The 20601-nt window shown below is 39.9% G+C and overlaps 1 protein-coding gene across 1 annotated transcript in view; it reads left to right on the top strand.

Annotated features, from left to right (window-relative positions):
* SPATS2L (spermatogenesis associated serine rich 2 like) overlaps window positions 1–20601 on the top strand; it is a 157848-nt gene that overhangs the window by 47487 nt on the left and 89760 nt on the right. The gene's annotated exons all lie outside the window — the stretch shown is intronic.

The raw sequence follows: 20601 nt of genomic DNA, 5'->3' as shown, positions 1-20601 counted from the left end.
TAATAATGATTAATGGAGGATCTCTGGGAGAAAATGTGGTTAAATCTCTTGCCTGTGACCCTTTCATAGGGCATGGTATGCCCTATGGTACACGTACTCCTGTGGTATGTTGACCCAAGCAGCCCAGAACCTGTTATGTCCAGCATCCTCTCATAATCAAATCTGTTATTATTTCCATGTATTTAAAAAAAAAAAAAAAAAGGAATCTTTTATTCTTAGACTATCTCACTATTAAATATATATATGTCCTGGTTTTCTATATATCACATATGCATTCAAGTGAAAGAACAGACTGTGTCTCCAGAAATGCATAATTATGACAGTGAGCAAGGATTCCCAGGTCCTGTTTTTCACTGTGTTGAATCACAGTAAACATATGGACAATAATTGTTTCTGTCTACTCTGCAAGGAAAGCTGATACAAGCTCAAAATAGTTTTGCTAGAGGAGCTGACTTTTAATAGGGCTTTGTTTTAGAAAAATGCTTCTGTAGTTTGGCTGGTAATTAAGCAAGACTGAAAGAGAAGACCTCTACAGCATTTCCAGAGAAGCCAGGTGAGAGGGGAACCTTTGAAAGTAAAGGGAAGTAGTAAAAGTTCCACCACTGTGTCAAAAATGGACAATACAGTGCCTGTTCTGTCAGAAATCACAAACCAAATAAGCCTTGTTTCCCTGGAAAATACATCAATATCAAGCCAGAAGCTCCATTTTATTTAGCACAGGTATGAATTATTTCTAACTTGCGCCCGTTAGGCTACTTAGAAGGCAGTCACTAATTCATTTAGAACTTCTGTTGCATTCAAATTGGTGTTTGGGGAATAGATGGATTAGACTTCAGTTGTACATTTGCCTTTGCCATTCTGCTGAAATAATGAATGACTTAAAAAGGGTAAATCAGGATAAGACCCAGGCACACACAGTCTGTCAGCTCTGCAATTTAACTTTCTTGGAAATGAAGTTGAGATCCAGTGTGCCAGAAGAGAGCATGGGGTTGCAAATGCAAACACTCCTATTTCTCTGGACAGAATCTTATATAATACTCAGGATTTCTTCCTCTGCCAAGAAATTCTGCATGATATTGGATTTTCAAGTCTTATTATTTTTAGAATTTACCTGTTCTCTAAACTAAAAGAACAGAGCTATATTTGCCTGATGAGACTGAAATACAGATATTTTAAATGAGTTAAAAGAAATATGCTTTTGCATAATATATAGTGTCCTTTGGCAATGAGTTCTATCAGTTTAAGTTTCAGAGATTAACAGGATTTAAAAATCATTAAAATGTAGATGGCAAAATCAACTGTTACATCAGCTTTTTAAGATTAGGTTATATATTCCTGAACCTTCCAGCTGGAGGGTATGGAAAGAAATCTCCCATGTATCAGGTCTCCAGCGAAACCAACTGCTCAGCAAACCAGACTAGAAATGGGAGAACTTGGTTTGTTCTTCAGGAGCTGGTGATGTACAATCTGAATGTGAAACGGGCTCCCTAACACGCTGCAGAAGGAATCAGCCACCTGCACTTGCTGCCTTCAGTGAGCAGTTGGAGGCTGGTTCAGGGAGCCAAAGGTGTGTGACCTACATTAGTGGCTTGAAGGCATTTGAAATGAAATCTAAGACGTTGCATCTTTTTACTTGGATTTCTTTGAAAGTATTATATATAGAAAAATGGTGAAACAAATGCATTATTTCTAAGCCTCTTACAGTTTAAAGAGTTTAGTAGTTTGTGATACCTTCTCCCCGCCGCCTTCTTTAAAGCTTTCGTTCTGACTTGCTTTCTTCCCCTTCTTGTTGACAAATATTTATGTGTTTAAAGAATAAACACTGTATTTCTTCCTTCTCAATACTAAATAAATACTAATGGCTCCGGACCATGTCATGCTATAAATGTTATTCCTCCAGTTGGGTCACAGTAAAGAACTTCTTGCTTGCATTTCAAGATCATGAGCTTTTTTGATGAGATACCTTATTAGTCTTTCCGTATTTGTAATTTCCTCCTACGTGGGTGATATGTTCATTGCTTTTCTGGAGAACGAAATAATAACTGGAGAATAATTTGTTTTGTTCATTTATGTCTTAGGGTTATATATCAGGCATATATATAGGTAAAGTGCTCCTAAAACTGCACAGAATTGGATGTTGAAGGATTCTTGAACTGGGTGAAGAAAATCCAGGCAGGTTCTGTTCTGCCTGTATTAGTGGTTGCAATTCTGGGTAGTTGGAGTAAATGCAAACACTGCAGGTAGATTTTTTTTTTTTTTTCTTCTTTCCTTTTTTTTTTTTTTTAAATACCAGGTAGGCTCTGTTAAAGCACAGTACTAAATAAAGTGCATCTTTTAACCAGCATCTGACCCCAGCCAGCAGCCGAGCACCCACGCAGCTGCTCATGTGCTCCCCTCACCAGCTCCTCACAGTGGGGAGAAAATAGGAAGAACAAAATCAAGACAACTCTTGAGTTTTGAAAAAAACAGTTTAATAGGTGAAGAAAAGAGCAGGGGGGAAAACAAATGAAGCAAAGGAGGTGGCACACCACCTCCCACTGCCAGACTGATACCCAGCCAGTCCCTAAACAACCACTTTGGAAGCAAAATAATGCCATCTTTTTCTTCCTCTACCCCAGTTTTTATTGCTGAGCTTGAGGCTATGTGGCATGGAATATCCCTTTGGCCAGTTTGGGTCAGCTGTCCCAGCTGTGTCCCCTCCCAGCCTGCTGGCTGTGGGGGTGTAGTGGGAAACAGAGGAGGCCTTGACACTGCAAGCACAGCTCAGCAATAGCCAAAACACTGGTGTGTTATCAGCACTGTCATAGCCACAGATTCAAAACATGGCACCATATGGGCTGCTATGAAGAAAGTTAACTCCGTCCCAGCCAGACCCAGCACACCCTCAAATCATAGTACTTTTTTTTTTTCCAGTTTATCTTTGCATTTCCTTGTTTACAAGTTCCAATTTCCCATTTTCTTTGGGACCATTTTCTTGCTGTAGAGACTCAGCTTTCCTCAGGTGATTACCACATTTCATTGCTGCTGTGACTCCTTGGCCTACTCACTTGCCATATTTTTATTTCTGTACTGTTTTCCACTAGCACACTGGGACCTGTATTTTCTTGCATTACCAGAAAAATCTGGTTTGCTTAGCCTGGCTTTCTTCTTTGGTACATGTGGTAGCTCTTCACAGGTTCTTCAAAACTATCCATTTAGGGCCCGTAGAAAAAGTTACTAGCCCTCTGTTTTATTCAGTCCCCAAGTGTCTTTTAAATCTCTCTCCTTTATGATTGCTTCTCTATCCAATATTTCCAAATGATCTCCACTAGGACAGACATCTGCCCCCATCTTGGCAGATCATGGTCTTGCAGGCACAGAGAACATGCTCACTCTATGCCGGTCGTCAAAATTATTATTATGAGATTTTGGGGCAGTGCTACATCCCCATTACAGTTTACTCCCAGACTAGGTGTGTCTGTTTTTTAATCAAATTGTTGTGTATAATGTCTAGCTCTAGACTTTATGTCACTGCATGTTTGCATATCCTCTGTATTTTTCTTGGGGCATTTGTGAGCAACTTACTTCTGCCTTTACTGTCATATTTCCCCATGACTGGAACCCACTTAATTCCTTCAGTTTCTCAATGTCTTTATTGAAATCGACAGCCCACATCCATCGTCATCTTTGCACAGCAATTCTTTCAGGTTACTGGTCTGAGCAGCTGGATACCAATTTCACTCCCTAATTCACAGTGCTAAGGAGCCTTTGTAACCCTTACTTGCCTGTGGGAACACCCCCAACCTTGCATTGACCGACTCATACTTATTGTTCTGCCAAGGTCTCCTTGCCCAGCTTCAGATGTTCCTCGTGGCCCTGGAATAGATGGCTGATTCCTTTTTCTCAGGTCAGTTACAATCTTCCCTACAGCTTTTCTGCCTTCTTTTTCATATCTTTAGGTTAAAAACATTTGTTATGGTTCTGTTTTCACACACGGAGGGAAATGCGTCGTACAATTTGCCCCCTTCACCCGCAGTAGCTGAAAGATACTGCAAAGACTTGTTGGATCTGCGGAAAGGAAATCTTTTGTTCTACTCCCTAAACGTCTCTCTGAGGAGAAAACATTTACATTTGTTCCAAACTTCATCACCTTTATGAGGAAATGAAACATTCCAGTAACTGTAAATGTTTAAAATTCAAAACTGCTAGTGATATTATCCATGGTTTTTATATATTATCTTAAATGTGGAAGGTGGATTACAGAATAGACATCAATGAAGTTTCTATGCCAAACATAATTGGAAAAAATACCGCAGGACAAGACAAGGATTGTTGTAGAGGGACTGTGAATCTTTTGGCAGTGATGAGACTGACTGACAAGTTAATATAAATATAATAAGCTGTAACGTATTCTTTTTTGATTGATTTAATGTTGTGGTGCTGTTTATACATGTACTTTTTTGGTTATTCAATATAAAGTAGGTCACCAGTTTTTGTGAGAACTGTACAAAGAATCTGAGCCTGGGGAAGCTGGAATAATAATGAAAGCTAAGAAAATACAGCTTATGAGTTGTAGTGAGGGAAAGGGACTTTTTAGTCTAAAAAAGAAGCAGCTAAGTAAAGATAAAAATGAAAATAGAAAAAATGTTCTAAGAAGAATAGTGATAAGTTGTCCTTCCACAGGACATGGGGAAATTAGTTTAATTTACGGCAAGGAAAACAGAAGTTTGATATAGGGAAAGATTTTCTGACTATACAGGCTTTGAAATGCTGGAGTACTCAAAGAGGCTGCAGAACTTCCCTCAGCAATGTTGAACAGACACCTGCCAGGACAGACAAGGTCTATTCTGGGAATCCGTTCTGCCTCCCATCTCTCTTTCTCATACTAACATGGCTTTTAATGCAACAGTATAGGCAAGATTATTCCCATTTTTGCTCTCATGGAAAGCTAATTCTGATGTTTGAGTAATGACAACAGTGTAAAACTTCTGGTTTTTCAGTTTCCCTATTTTTTTTTCTCATTTTTTGGATACTTAGCTTAGAGACACTTCCTCCCCCTCCCCCGTTTAGTTGAACTTTTCCTGAAATGAGTGTTACTGTTCACTCTTACAATTTTATTTTGATTTTTGCAATATACTACACTTTTTGTTCAGATTCCAGCTCCTTGGCAGGATATGATGGGTGAAATGTTGCTTCTGTTTTTTTGACACTAGTAAAAAAATTTATTCATCATGGGAGTGTTCAAATCACAGCAAAGATTCAAAAGACCTAAAAGGTAAACAAATTATTTGTGAAAGATGTTACCGTTCAAAGACAATCTCATGCTTTTGGGTATGCCTGGGTCACAATTTTGGTGGTAGACAGTGCTGAGCCTGTCTAGACCGTGCTAAGTTATTTTAATGTATTTTCCCAGCATTTCAGATAGGAGAGCTGACTGGCACTTACATGATTTCTTGCTTCAGTTCTGATGCAGCGAACAGGGAATGTCTCTACTTTGTGCAAATGGCAGAAGTGCCAGCTTTTGTTAAAGCAAAAGAAAAGATTGTAAAGACAAGGATTTTTGTAAATGGAGAGAACTTTATACTGATATAAGTTGCTTTCATTGAAATCTCTGGGTAACAGTGAGCTTGCCGAGAGCAGCTCTGTATTTCATTTACATAATTTAGCTTTTTAAATTGTATAGTTTGTTTGCAGCATACTGCCTCTCTAAGGAGCTTTCTCCATGGATAAATAGCAGCACTGGTTTAGAACAACCTTTGCTATATTGAGGTTACATTTTATGGGGGAGAAAAATGGGAAAATAACATATTTTTTTTACGTATTGCAAATTATTATGAAATATTTCTGCCCTGCATATGAGGAAAAGCCAAACTCGATATATTTGGCTCTTTCCCTGGAGTTTCAGTATGTAATAGTCAAAATTTCTTTTTTCCCTTAATTCTGTGTGTACATACTTTAGATTAATATAGAAAAGTATTTCTCCCCTTCATTTATCTCACAATCAGGACAATATTTCTCCGATTCATTTTACTGATAGTTTAAAAACATGTATTTTCTTGTTTGCAGGAAGCTCTGAATCCCAGACTACTTTTGGTCTCTCAAACCTGCATTCCAAGAAACAATGAAGGAGATAATTATTCGATAATTATTATATAATTAGTATGTTCAGAAATTGAGGATAAAATTCTCCCTTACTAAATCAGTTGCCTTCAAAGGGGTTAGATTCCATCTAAGAAGCTGGGTTATTTCCTTTCCTAGGATTGAACAGAAAGTAAGTTTTCCTTGTGAGCTTCATTTACCTTAGGCTGAAATATTATAATGCTTGCATAATACCTTGTTAAAGTTCTTTTGAAGTTTGCAAAAGTAGAACGAGTAAGATCTCCAGAGTCTGGCCAAGTGTTTCTCCAGAATATACCTTTGAGTAAAGACAGCTTTTGTAAACACTGAGAACGTAACACAGTTTAAGTTTGCCTTCTTTCAGACTCTGGCAGCCTCAGAGCAAAATCAGCCAAGCCTAAGAAAATGTCTTCCTCCTCCCAGTGCCTCTCAAACTTTAATGTTTCAGTTCTGCAAGGCGCTTAGGAACCTGGCCTTGATCAGGGCAACTATTCGGACTACGGGAGTTGTCACCCATATAAAGTGACACACTCAAGTGCTGTTTGTCATTTCCTTTTTTTAAACCCTGAAAGATTAAGATGTTGATCCTGATAATATCCACCATACCAGAGCAAAGGTGCCCAAACTGCACATTTCTGGAAACTGGGGAAGTTTAGTGGTGAGGTCGCACTGGGCGCTTTCTCGTCACACTCTTTCTTAAGTATCAGTTACTGACTGTGACTCTGAGAGATGAGACACTGAGGTCAGACCTGTGATCTGACCATGTAACCACTGATGTTCAAGTTCAAGTGTTCTTTTCTGGCTGAAATGTTACTTCCTCAGCTGACAGGAGATCTCTTCATCTTTAAATTCTAGAAATGAGCCTGCATTACTTCCCCAAGCAAATAATATCTGAAACCCATGAGGTTGACAAATCTGCCTTTAGCCCTAGTGTTGCAAACTGTCAGGGTGCCAGGGCCATAGAAGGTGAAATCCTGGTGGCACTAGTGGCCGTGAACCCATCAGTTTTTCTGTATTGTTTCAATGGGACCAAGTGTTCTAGATGATAGGTTCAAAATTTTACTGCCCTGCTTATCTCTTAACTCTTCTATTCCAAATAACAAGTGGGAAACAAATACTTTAATAAAACATGTGTTGTAGGAGATATGAAATACTAAGAGAACTACTCTTATCAGCGTGGACAAATCTCCCACTGCTCTCAACCACTTGCGAGTATATTTAGTGTGAGTACCGTATGTCTGATATGATGGGAAAAGATCTTGATGTCTTTAAAAAAGTTGCTGGTTTATGCACAGTTAATATTCTTTGGATATGTGTTTTTCCATATTCTGGAAATATATGTGTTTTCTCATTTCTGGAGTTACCATTCTAATTATTGTTAAATACAAACAGTCAGAAACTGGCAATAAATACGACTGTAATGAAAGATTGCTTCAAGAACCCTCATAGAAGCTTCTCGGTTCATTCAACTATCAGATGAGCAGGTTGGCTATCAGTAAATCACACTTTTTAAATGACAGTTGAATATCTTTTATTTAGAATGATATTTAATTAGGCAAGAGTAAAAGATGTCAGAGAATATTACATTTAGTTGATACATCAAATGATTAATAATGGGTGAAATTTGGAGGTCCTTACTGGGTTTTTGACTCGGTACTCTACTTTAATCAAAGTTTGCCTGAATAAACATTAAGTAACAACTGATACGGAACCTCAAAATGTGACCCAGTAATACTTACCACTTAATGTTGTGCTCTAAACTTTCAGAGCTCTTCTGTGGGTCAGATCTTGAACACAAAGGGGCTATTGAAGTGAGCATGATTTGGTCAATTAACCTGTTAAATCTTTGCGTGCAAGGCAGTCAGAGGCCCACTGTGGTTTTGGAGACGGGTTACTCGGATCCAGCAATTTACAATATGTTGAGAATCCCATAGAGATTATATCCAAGTAGGGGCCTTGTTGGACCCCTGCTCCTCATGGAATAATAAATCACGTGGTACTTTTACAATTGGAAAAGCATATTAACATGTCTGCTGCTCCAGCTGGAGAGAATAAAATCATAATGGTTTATGATAAATTGCATATATTTCTTGTATCCATACCATTTGTGAAATCTTTTTTTCCCCTCAAGTTGAAACCACAATGACACATAGAAAGGGTTCTTTATAATGCACCATCCATGCAAACTGGAGGAATATTAAGGACAAATTAAAAGCATAAGTCACCAAAGTTGATTAGAATGCAAACTAGGCCTAATTTCATGCATGATCCATTAAAGGCAGCCAAGGTTGTAGTAGAGAGACAAAAAGCTACTATATTTAGATAAAAAAATGTACACTAAAGCCAAAAATCCTGTGGATGGAAGATGAAGGGTCAAAGCAAAAAAGGCAATAGGAAGCAGAAACCAAAGAGAGGAATACTGTCGTTGGATTTCAATTGTGTTGAATGCTTCTCTGAGGTGACTTACCAGAGCAAACTAAGCAGAGTTTGGTCAGAGTCCTGCTGAATGGCAGATTGATCCTGCTTTCATGGAAGCAAAAGTGCGAGATTGCTTTTGCAGAGACAGTCCGCATAGTTCTCTCACACCCTGTCTAGTAGGCAAGATAGAGCCAAAGTGCTAGCAGTGGCCCAGGGAAAAATCAATTTTGTGTGACAGTGGTATTCTTAATGACCACCTGTGAACACTGTTTCCAGTTAGTTTGAATTGTCCAGCATGCTGATTCTTTCTTCTGATGCTCCCCCCTGAAGACAGCCTGTGACTGTAGCTGCTGGAGCCTGGTTCCTGTGAAAGCACTAGGGGTAGGGCAGCGATGGGGAAATCACTTGCGTTGCTCAGTATGGACCTGGACTGATATTGACTGGGAAGAGAACTGAGGTTTTCTGCCCATACTAGGTGAAGAGATGTGTAGACACATCTTTTGTTTAAATTGTGAGCAACAGGCCTAAATATTTCTCCTTCAAAAATCAGCATGACATGATTTGGTTTGTTTCTGACAACTCTTTTGATATCATTCCTGTGTTGTGGTTATTTGCAATTACCATGCTGCTTTTCCCTTCGTCGAAAGCTTTCTACACACTGATTGCAGCGTCACATATTAGTTCCTAGCACCATCCCTGCAGCCAGCTGTGTCATCACAATCGCTCAGCCATTTGGCTCACGGTGGTTGTTGGTTTGATGGATTACAATCAAGATTTTGATCTCAGAGCAGCTTTGCAATAGCAATGAATGCTGAGCATGACAAATAATGTCTTCCTGAACCCATGTTTGGCTAACTGCCAGCATTTCATCTTACTTTGACCACTGTGTAGCTTTCTATCTTGTTAATCACAACACCTTGATAAGGGGATTGTAGCAAATTGTTGGTATCCCTGGAACAAGTACCAGAACTGCATTTTACTGGTCTTTAAGTCCTATCTTAGATGTTATTCTAAATCTGTGTTTTCTCCCTTCATAGAGCCATTTTAGAAGAAATATGTATAGGCCTGTCTTTTCTTCATCTTCCTTTGTTGTTTGGGGCTTTGCTCCTGGAAATGCGGCTGTTCCTTTACTTAATTTAGTTAAAATTAACGACTGCTTCCTAGCTTGTTTCTTTACAGCTCAATACTTCTGGGACTTAAGGTTTGATATTGCACGTAGTCAAGTTTGCAATCCTTAATTTGCAGCTGTTACTTAACAGAAACACAACAACACAGCAAGCTTTTGGTGAGGTCCTCTTCATCATCCATTGTTGTATACAGTAGACACAAACTGTTTGTTTCTCATGGAGAAGAAAAAACTTTGGGAATTCTGACACAGATTTAAATGCTATCAAATCTACAAAGTCCTGGAGATCTCATAAGTGGCAAGGGTGAACCCTTTAAATACTGAAGCAAGATCTATACAGTAGAAAAATAACACTGAAGTTCTCCCATTGTTCTCTGTGGACATCATCCACCATTTTGAGAGCTCCATTAGCTGTGCCTCCTCTTCTTCAATTTTGTTTTTAACAAAAGAATAGATTATGTGGATTTGATTGGCAAAGTTGCCAAACTTATCCTCAGATAAGTGCAAACTTACTCTCCATTTAGAAAGTTATTTGTACTTCTGCTTGATATTTATAGTGTAATTTCACAAAGCATAGGAGACAGAAGAGAGGAGAATGCTTTGAAACCCAGCTCAGCAGCTACAGCACGCACTTGTCCGCATGCTGTATTCTCTTCTGTGGCCTTTGAAGATCTTTTTGACAAGTGAGGTTGACAAAGATGGTATGTTATTTTTTTCTGTAGTTAATTTAGACTTTTCAGTTGTGGAGCTTTACCATTCAGTTTATGGTTTGTAGGGATCAAGGTAAAATTTCTGAACTGTGCCTGCAAAACAATGTCACCTGTTACTGTGACAGTTATTACTGCTGCAGCTAATAAGTGTTGGAAGCAGCATGGGAGCTCTGGGAATGGTGGGGATCTGCACAGAAATTTTCTGCTGGTTTTTTTCAGCACTGAATATCCAGTTTTGAGTTCAAGTGGAGTCATTTTTGCAACCATAAACAATGATGCATAGTAAAAAGCAGCTTATTTTAACATAAAAAACCTGTTCCACTTCAAAGGGTTTATTTAAAGCTGGGAATCAAATGGCATAACTTGCAGCCTGCAGCTTCGCTCTATCTCCTCACTTTCTTTCTCTGTCTGCCTCTGTTCCTATGGGCAAATTAACGCTTACTTTGCTGTAGACAAAATACAGTTTATATAGTGTTTGTGACATAATGGGGGGAACAGATAAGTGCTTTGTTGTTTTGTGGTCAACTCAGCAGGGTAAACTCAGATGACGTGAAAGTTTTACAAGAGGGAACAGGTTGTTCAGGTAACTATGTCCTCCAAGACCTACATGAGCAAACTACGCTGTTGGGTGGAGAAGACCATCTGGATCTTTCATGATGTTTACACACATGCAGACACACTGAACCTGTTCTCCAGGAGAGTAAGACCTGCTGCATTCTGCATCCCTTGCATCCTCTCTGTCTTTTCATCCTTCCAGTTGTTTTCCAGCCTGTTTGTGCTGGAGTCCCATTTCACTGAGCCTTACTCTCTTGACTTCTCTACCTTGTCCTTGATATGTACTACTTGTATCAGTAGTTTTACTCATGCAGCTTTGGTGAATTGGGTTGATAAAGTAATTATTTAATGTGGGAGGGACTCCTTATTTATTTGACCTGTGTAGAGCCAGGTAAGAGCCTGAACCAGCTAGGAAGTGGTCAAACCCCTATTTGTCTGTAGCATTCTCTCCCTCTGATCTTTATTCTTTGGAGTGTGCAAAGTGTCAGAATAAATCAGAAAATGCTATTCTGATGCCTTAGCAGCCTCCTCCTGCACCAGTTGTCATATTAATATTTATAATATAGGGATATGCGGATAAGAAGTATAATGATGGCTGGCATGTTACGTGTTCTTGGCTACTCCCTTGATGCACTCCACTTAGTGTTTTACACTATTTCCCCATGAACCTGCTGTTATTTCATTGTACATGCTCTTTCTTGTGAGACATGCATGTCCTGTAGGCAGCAGCAACATGCTGGTCCCTGCACTTGTCTGTGAGCAACAAAAGAAGATGCAGGTAGTTTTTAGGCACGTTTTACCCCAGAAAATGCTTGTTCTGAGTTTTGTTTGATTTTTTTTTTTTTTTAATGAATGTTGTACTGCAAACAGCATAATCAGCCTCTTAATGTTCCTTCGCCTTAGAAAAGGACAGCCTTTTGTTCCACCTTTCCTTTTCATTAAATTTCATATCAGATTGAGCTTTTAGGACACAATGCAAAATCTGTTCTCAAACATCAGTTCTTGTTAAGATTCTGAATTTGGAAGTCAACTGGCAGTTCTGCTGAGGAAGGAGTGGGGCAGAACAAAATGGTCTTTGCCTTGCTGTCATAGTAATGGCAGTGAAGTGCTGATAAGTAACAGTACACATCTGTGTGCGTTAACTCCTTACACATCCTTCAGGGAGAAGTGCTCTGGCATATAATAAATGGTATCTTTTTCATAACATTTCGAAGCCAGTCTAAGGATTTTAATTAATACAGAATTATATTCTTCTGTAATACAGTGGGTCACAAATGGGACATGTTCTTTATGTTCTAGAAGATTTGGGGGCTATGACTACAGAACTACTGTTTGAATTCTGTTACATGCAGTAGGGCACTTGTACAAAGGATGATCGCAAAGTTTTTGGTTGTTTTTCTCTTTTATTAGTGTGTGTATGTGTATATATTTGTATCATAAATAGTGTGGCTCCAGCAGGACTAGGGAAGTGATTGCCCCCCTGTACCCGGCACTGGTGAAGCTGCATCTCAAATACTGTGTTCAGCTTAGGGCCCCTCACTACAAAAATCACATTGGGGTTCTGAGCATATCCAGAGAGGGGCAACAAAGCTGGTGAGGGGTCTAGAGCACAAGTCCTATGAGGAGCGGCTGAGGGAACTGGCGTTTAGCCTAGAGAAGAGGAGGCTGAGGGGAGACCCCATTGCTCTCTACAACTACCTGAAAGGAGGTTGTAGCGAGGTGGGGGTTGGTCTCTTCTCCCAACTAACAAGTGATAGAACAAGAGGAAATGGCCTCATTTTAAGCCAGAGGAGGTTTGGATTGGATATTAAGAAAAATTTCTTCATCTAAAGGGTTGTCAAACATTGGAACAGGCTGCCCAGGGAAGTGTTTGAGTCACCATCCCTGGAGGTATTTAAAAGACATATAGATGAGGTATTTAGGGACATGGTTTAGTGGTGGACTTGGCAGTGCTAGGTTAAAGGTTGGGCTTGATGATCTTAAAGGTCTTTTCCAAGCTAAACAATTCTGTGATTCTATGATATATATATATATATGTCCCTTTTTCAGTTTTGTCTTCTGTTCTTTTAATGTCAGCTCTGTCTTTTCTTAGCCCATGAGCTGTCCTTTCTGGTCTTTGAAACTAGCAAGCTGTGTTCGTGCATTAAATCAAGTCATTGCACCGAGACAGATTTTGTTTTGTTTTAGCCAGAGTGCTGTTTTAAGCAGATTTAATTTTAGGGTAACTTTCAACAGCTGCTATAAGGTAGGGTCCTGCTGGGGCACTGCGTTCACTCCTACGTTCTCACACAGCCTTGCTATGCAGCCATGGGTGAGGCACTTTCTGAGCTGGGACTCCCTCTCTGTTAAATAGAGGTGCTGCTTTCTTAGTGCACAGAGGCGTGGAGACGCTTTCCTTTTGCTATTGAGGACTTTGGATTCTACCATGTTGAGCTGAAGTCTTTTCAGAGACAAACCAAATCTGTGTTTAGCATCATTCCGAATTAAACCTTAAGTTACCTTGGTAATTTCTGAATCACACTGCTGGCATATTTTCTGGTATGATCATTGTACTTCTAAAGCATACTGCTAATTGATCAAACCTTGTTACCCCTTGGATTTTTTTGTACCTTTTCATAGAATGGTTTGGGTTGGAAGGACCTTAAAGATCATATTGTTCTGACCCCCCTGCCATGGGCAGGGACACCTCCCACTAGACCAGGTTGCTCAAAGCCCCATCCAGCCTGGCCTTGAACACTTCCAGGGATGGGGCGTCCACAACTTCTTTGGGCAACCTGTTAATTTTTTTTTTCTTGTTGTTGTTGTTATGGGGGTGGTGAGGCACTGGAACGGGTTTCTTTGTAGTTTCTTCTGTCATTATTATCTATTTTTTACTACTTTAACTACTACTTTCACTACTTTACTTCCTTTAATTTCCTGCATGCTGTGTAACAACACTGAAGCTGTAATCCTTGTATTTATTGTTTCTTCCATTTGATTACATGTTTCAGCCTGTTGGCCAACCCTTTTGTCAAATACTGTCAGATATATCACTGTATCAACAACAATAACCTCAACTGCCAAACTCCTGACTCCAAAAGTTAAATCATAACTTAAATGTGCCACTTCTACTATTTACATTTCTTCCCAGATAAGTTTTATGTTGGATTACAGATTTTGAAACTGTGCTCCAAAGCTCTGAATATCTTTGCTCTTCTCTTTCTCCTTCTATCTAGGATTATCTTGTGCAGATGACTTTTCTTGATGTGAAGGAGACCAGGGTAATGTCCATATGCAAAACCAGCCCTTGAGTGGAGCCCCTACTTTGCATCTTTCCCTGTTATACACGTTTAGTCATTACACCAATCAAAGTGTCGGTTAAACTCCCATACGCCTCCAAGATGGCAGAGGAATATTTTGCTATCAGATTCAGTGTTTAAGGGATGTTGTTGTGATTTGTGTGATTAGTAAATGATACAGTGCTTTTTCCCTCAAGATCATTGTTTGAATTCAGCTTGGCTTACTAGTAACAGAAGGTAAATTGCCATCTATAAACTCTCCCAGCCAATGTGGAAAAAACATTGAACTGTTGTAAATTATTCTTGTTAGCAGAAAGGAGAAGAGAGCAAGGGCTGAAATACTGTTTTGTGTACCACCTAAAACAGAACTCATATATAGAAATTGGAATTCTTTTTTGTGTGTGTCCAGTGGCATAGGAGAAAGGACTGTAAATACTTTCTAGTACAGGTCATCTTGCACTGCAAAACTTGGAATCAGATCTACATCTTTTAGATATCAAATTTTTCATCTGAACCTGTCCTTAGCTCCCACGTGAGATTAATCAGGCACTAGGATTGAATCCACTTTGGAGAAATGGGACAAGATTTAATAAATAAATGAATTAATTATAAAGTCATGGTGCACAAATTAAAGATTCTCACAAAGTTGCAGCATTTGTATACCATACCATCAAAGCTGGAGTAGTTTGCCCACTGGACTATGACACAGTACTGAATTTGCATGTTTTAGAGTTGCAGTGATGCAAAAGAGAAGGGCTTTTTCACTAAATTTTGTTCAGTCAGTATACTTGCTTTACCGCCAACACTCTTGAGTTGGCTGCATGTCTTGTAAAGCCGAAAGGGGAGAAGTGACCTCTGTGTCAAAAGAGCCAGCTCTCACAGCACCTCACTTATTTGTGCCTGAAGACCAGGCTGCTGGTTATAAAATGGAGACTGCAATGTTCAAAATCTCACATCTTGCTTATGACCCCTCACATTTTCTGCTCACGGTATTGACTCCAGTCAGAGGATGGTAATCTACTACTGCTACCAGCTGATGGATATTCTTTTGTTGCTGGAGTTTTGGTGGTGGACTAAGCCCTTTTAGAACAGAAAGTAGTAAGCTGCTGGAGGGAGACAGCAGCAGAGTGCCTCTGGGTTACTGAGGGTCATTTTCCTTCCTCCTGCAGCAGGCAAGTGCTGCAGGAAAGTAACGCCAAGTAACACTGTGACTGTTCAGGTCATCCCTGCGCTGGTGTTTTTCATAGCCTAACTTCAGGCACCTAATTTTGGTGATTATGGGGCTGAAAGCTCCTCTAGAGTCAGTGGGACACCTGTGCTTCCCTGACAACCTAGGCATGGAGGCTGCTGGCTTAGGCACTCGAGTTGGATGCCTAAAGCTAAACAGTCAGGCTATTCTCTTTAGCCCAATGTCTAGACCAGTCCAACTATAGACCAAAAGTCTACCACTGCTGCTAACTAAAGGAAGAACTTCTTCAGCTGTTCCTTTACTGCTGGGCACCCTAAATGCATGGTGGAAGTCATCAAAAGATGAGTGTTAACGCAGCTCCGACATCCTCAGACATTAAATTAACACAGCTTCGACATCCTGGGACTGCGAGCCATTATCAGAAACTCTTCCAGCAAACCGCAGCCTTTTTTTGGGGGGTTGTCTGGTGTCACTGAGAGCTGTCTGTGGATCTTTCCCCTCCTGTTTGGATGCCCACATGGCAGCAGGAAGGCTGTGGTCTCAAACAATCCCATGTATAGATATAGATTATTTTTTCTTCCTATGGTTATTGATGAATTAAGAGCTTGTGCAATAAGAAACACCTAAAATGGGAGGACCAAAGATACCAAGCCTCATCTGTTCACTCACTCTGCTACAGTCCAGAATCTGCTGCAGTGCAGAGTGCCCCTCTCTGGAATCCTGGGAACCACAGTGAGGAAGAGGATGAGGTTGCTCACCCTGTACATTGCTTGAGCAAGAATAAGTGCCAAAGTCAGAGTCAGAATCCCAGGACCTGATATATCATGGTGTATTGTTAGCTGTGTTTGTTTTGTGGGCTTTTGGTAATTTTTCTTCTAGGTTTTTGTCTCTCTATTTAATTATCCTTTTCAGGACTGATTTCCTGACTTAATCTGAATGTGCATAAATCTCCACCATAGATTTATCATCTCTATAGAAAGCGCTTTCAGAGTGGTTGTGCAGCTTCCCAGAAAAAGGGACACTGTTGGAAAATGAAGCTTTCAGATTCAACAATAAGCCTACTATTATGCTGATTTTTGCCAAGCTTTCCCTCACTTCTTTCCCATTTACTACAAGAGTGAGCTCAAGGCTTCTTTTTGTTTGTTTTCAAACTTCAGTCATTCTTAAGTGTTTACCACCCTGCTCAAGTCCACTCACTCTGAAACATTGGATACCACAAGATACTGCTGCATTGCTTCTGGAATCAGAAAATGCTCAGGTTCTTTTTTCAACTGCATGTTTCTGTAAAGGTTTTAGACAGTCTGTTTGCCAGTCTTAAAAAACTAAAAATAAAAATCTTTCTTAGAATATTTTACTTTGACTGTCACAGTCATTTGAGGACATTGTATTTTTAAACCAAGTGTGAGAGCAGCAGTTGAAGTTATCTTTGATATAAATAATCTCATTGCAAAACAGATTTTTGTTTATATAGTATATAGTCTGCATGCTCATAATCATTTAATCAAATTCAGGCTTTGTCTGAGCAAACATAATGGCCATTAACTTATGTGTGGGTTGTGAATTATCCTTTCTGAATTTGACCTGTTGCTTTGAGAGCCAAAAAAGCTGTCTTTCCATGATTTTTTTTTTTTTTTTGCTTGGGATCACACGTGCAAATCCAGATTTTCTATTTCTAAAAAATTTTTCAATGTTGAATACAACTTTCTGCTGATAACATGTAGAAAACCAGCCTTTCGTGGCTTCTGGTCCATTGTGACTGTCCGAATTGTTTGTAGTTATTATGAATCTTCTTTTTCTTCTTTCCACATTGATACTCCATATAATGCTCTTTATGTCTCCACAGAGGTCCTTTGAAGGTGCCTTCTGTTTTTTCTTTGCTTGGCAGCTCTCTCCTAAGCTGTGCGTGTAAACATCTATCTCCTAAAGACATATCCCTGTTAATCACATCTGGTGCCTCCCTTTGAACCTCTTCCCATTAACACTGAAGTTTTTAACTGCAGTTAACAAAAGCCAGGATAAAATGCTATTGTCAGCCCTTCTCCTGGCTTAGAAGAGCTATATTACGTTTATGCCCCAGATTAGCAACCGCTGTACAACATGAGCTACGTAATTTGCTGTTTTCCGTATCTTCACCCTCAGATCTCTTGCCAGAGCACTGTGACTGTACCAGTTTATTTCCAAATTTCTGTGTTGAATCAATTTCCCCCTGTTGCAAGCCAGAAACAGTTTTGTGCCAGGGGAATTTCAACTGATTTAATTTGTTGCTGGTTAACAAACTTTTAATAACTGATTCTAGTATTGAAACCCACAAACAAATATGTACTTAGAGACACACCTCAGCTCCTCTCCAGATGCCTTTCCTCCCTGCTCCATGGTCTCCAGTCCTGTCTCTGCACATGGCACCCAGTCCCTTTGGTGAGGCAACGGGCCCCAGCAAATAGCAGGAGGTGAAGCTCTGTAGCTAGCGCATTGGGCAGGACTCGGATGACCTGTGTCTCATTTCTGCAGCTGAAAAGTTCTCTGCACTGTTTCTTTCTGTGCTGCTGTCTTTTATCTGTAAGCCAGGAAAAATGGCAGTGACCTGCTTCGGGTAGTACCGTAAAACCGAGTGCTGAGAAGCAGTCTAAGAGGACATGGTGCCACTGATGTAACTGAAGCTTTGGAGTCTTGTCAGTCTTGTGGGAGCAGTAGGTGTTTGAAGAAGCAAGGAAATAGAACAATTGCGTTGGGATGTATTTCATTATCTTTGCGTTCACTTGGTTCCTGTTCCATCCCTAGCTCCAATAGTAATCAAGTGGCGCAAGATACAAATCCATATGATGTGTGGGGGGGTGTTCTTCCCCTTCAGGAACAATGAATTTACAAAGGTTGTGTTGTGACATCCCTCTGGGTTACTGCAGCTCATTATCTGATGTTGGAGTACGACACAACAGCTTTCAAGGTCCTTTTCATGACAGGTCACTGGCTGCCGGAGCTCCAATATCAACTGGATCTGTTAAAAAGTCTTTAAAGAAAAGGGGGATGTTATTTTTAGCCCAGGTCATTTCAGTGGTCTGGTCTGCCGGGAAGTTTCACAAACTGAGTAGAATAACAGATTACAGTGCCGAGATGGAGACAGGGGGGTTGCAAGAGAGCAAGAAATCATTAAGGCACCTTTACTGCCAAAGTTACTACATTGTATGGTTACACCTGGAGTATCTCCTAATATTTGTCATATACACTGAGGTTTGGAAATTCCTTTCTTCTTTTGCAGGTGGGAAACTGAGGCCCAGAGAAATTAAATGAGTTGTCTGTGGTCACATCAGAAATATGACGAAGGTTGTATAGGAAACATTGTGAACGGAGGGTTTAATGCCAAATCCAAAGTCAGTGCTCTGACCAGGTCATCTCACTTTTAATATAGCCCAAAGTTTCCAGCTGGGATGTTTAATTGTTGTTACCATTTTACCTTTATCGATGAATAACCTCTACAGAGGAACCAAACACTGCAACATGTGTTGACCTTAAGTTTCATACTGCTATTTGGCATAAACAGAAGATGACAAGGGCATCTCTGGGCAGCTGGTGTCCTCTTTTTTAAAATGTAGGCTCAGCATACAGCCAAATGTACTGCAAGTCAACGCAGATTGGCACATTTACTGCAAAAAATAAAAAGCTGGTGGAAAAATGCTAAAACTCCTTAAATACTGATGTAGAATCTGTAGCACCTCGTCTGGAGATCAGCTTCTAGATGTTGGTCCTTTATTCCCTAGAAAAAAGTTGGCAGATGTTGCATCAGGCTCTGTATGAAGGACTCCTGTTTCCTGAAGATCTAAGGCAGCCATTCATCATCGTCACTACAGAATATTCATGATCCCTTCTATGTTCCCATTCCAGCCTCTACTTTCTGTTCCTGTGGATGGCACATTCCTTGTGCCAGCTTTTGCATGGACCTGCCGGCCTCCCAAAGCTGTTATTCCTTCTCTATTTGTTTACAACTCAGCTTTAGTACTTAGTGTTTTCCTTAGTTGTGTTTAGTACCCAGACAACTCACCCTCAAAACTGTCCAAATATACCGTTTCTTGCCAACACTGGTGGATGACAAAAAACCAAAATAAAACAGGAATTAAATAATTTCAGTGCACACAGGGTACAAAAACTTTATTGGAAAATACATTAGAAGTAGACTGCTTAATTTTTATTTAACTTTTCTAAAGAAATTCACAATTAATCTTAAATTAACTTTAAGTCACTGCTTTTTAAAAAGTCAAAAGTAAAGATATGGAATGAAGTTGCAGCTTGGGTTTTTCTTCCCAGTACACTGTCACAGAAAAACCTAAGCTATTTTTGGCTGTTCTTATTTTTAGATTGTTCTTCATATACCGTCTACCATTATTGAAATTAATGAGAAAATAAAGGGAGTGACCTTTGGCTGAGCACATACAGTTTATGCATGAGCTAAACAGCAGGATCCTTTTTCATTCTTCTTTTTCCCACATTCTTTTTCTCCCTGCTCTCCCCATCCAAATATAATTTGTAAGCCTTTAGAGCCTTTCATCCTATGTGTTTCCACTGTGTTCCTTTAGTTGAGTCTCAGGTCCATGATTCACATCTATTCTCTTGTGCTGAAAGGTCAGTGGCACCCTTGTTTTATGAATATAATGCACCTGTTCTCTTGAACTTCAGAATCGTTTCCAAAACTCCCAGGCAAAATTCATACAGCTCAGGGTGCGGATAAATGTCAGCAATACTATAAGATACAATCCTGGACATTCAAAGTTACGCTGTTTAAAATAAACCCACATTTTCTGAAGTTCTGAATAGGTTTGAAGATGTGATTCCAAATGAAATGTTAATAACCTGTGGCCTCACCTTAACGTTGACTATCTCATTCATGCCCAGTTTTCTGCAGCAGGTGGATGAGTCCATTCAAGAGATACTCATTCCATGAAGCCACTGCAACTGAATAAACTGCCCAGCGAGGGTTCAGTTGGGCACCACCATCACAGAGAATCGCGTGCTATCACACCGAGGTGGTTCTCTGCCTGCCATGAGGAAACGCTGCCAGCTCTGCCTGGTTTGGAGGGTGGGTCAGATACATACTTGTTATAAACTTCACCTTGAATTATTTTCCATGCTGCAGTTTGGGAATCCATGGTTGAAAAGAATAAGGACCAAGTGCTACCTCCAAACTATGTTTGAAGGTGTAAGAAGTTGGTTTTCTGATTGAGGGTAGGGAGTTCAAGTAGA

The sequence above is a fragment of the Numenius arquata genome, chromosome 3, assembly GCF_964106895.1.
Source record: "Numenius arquata chromosome 3, bNumArq3.hap1.1, whole genome shotgun sequence".
NCBI lineage: Eukaryota > Metazoa > Chordata > Aves > Charadriiformes > Scolopacidae > Numenius > Numenius arquata.
The sequence above is the reverse complement of the archived record's forward strand: the minus strand, read 5'-3'. Positions and strand labels throughout refer to the sequence as shown.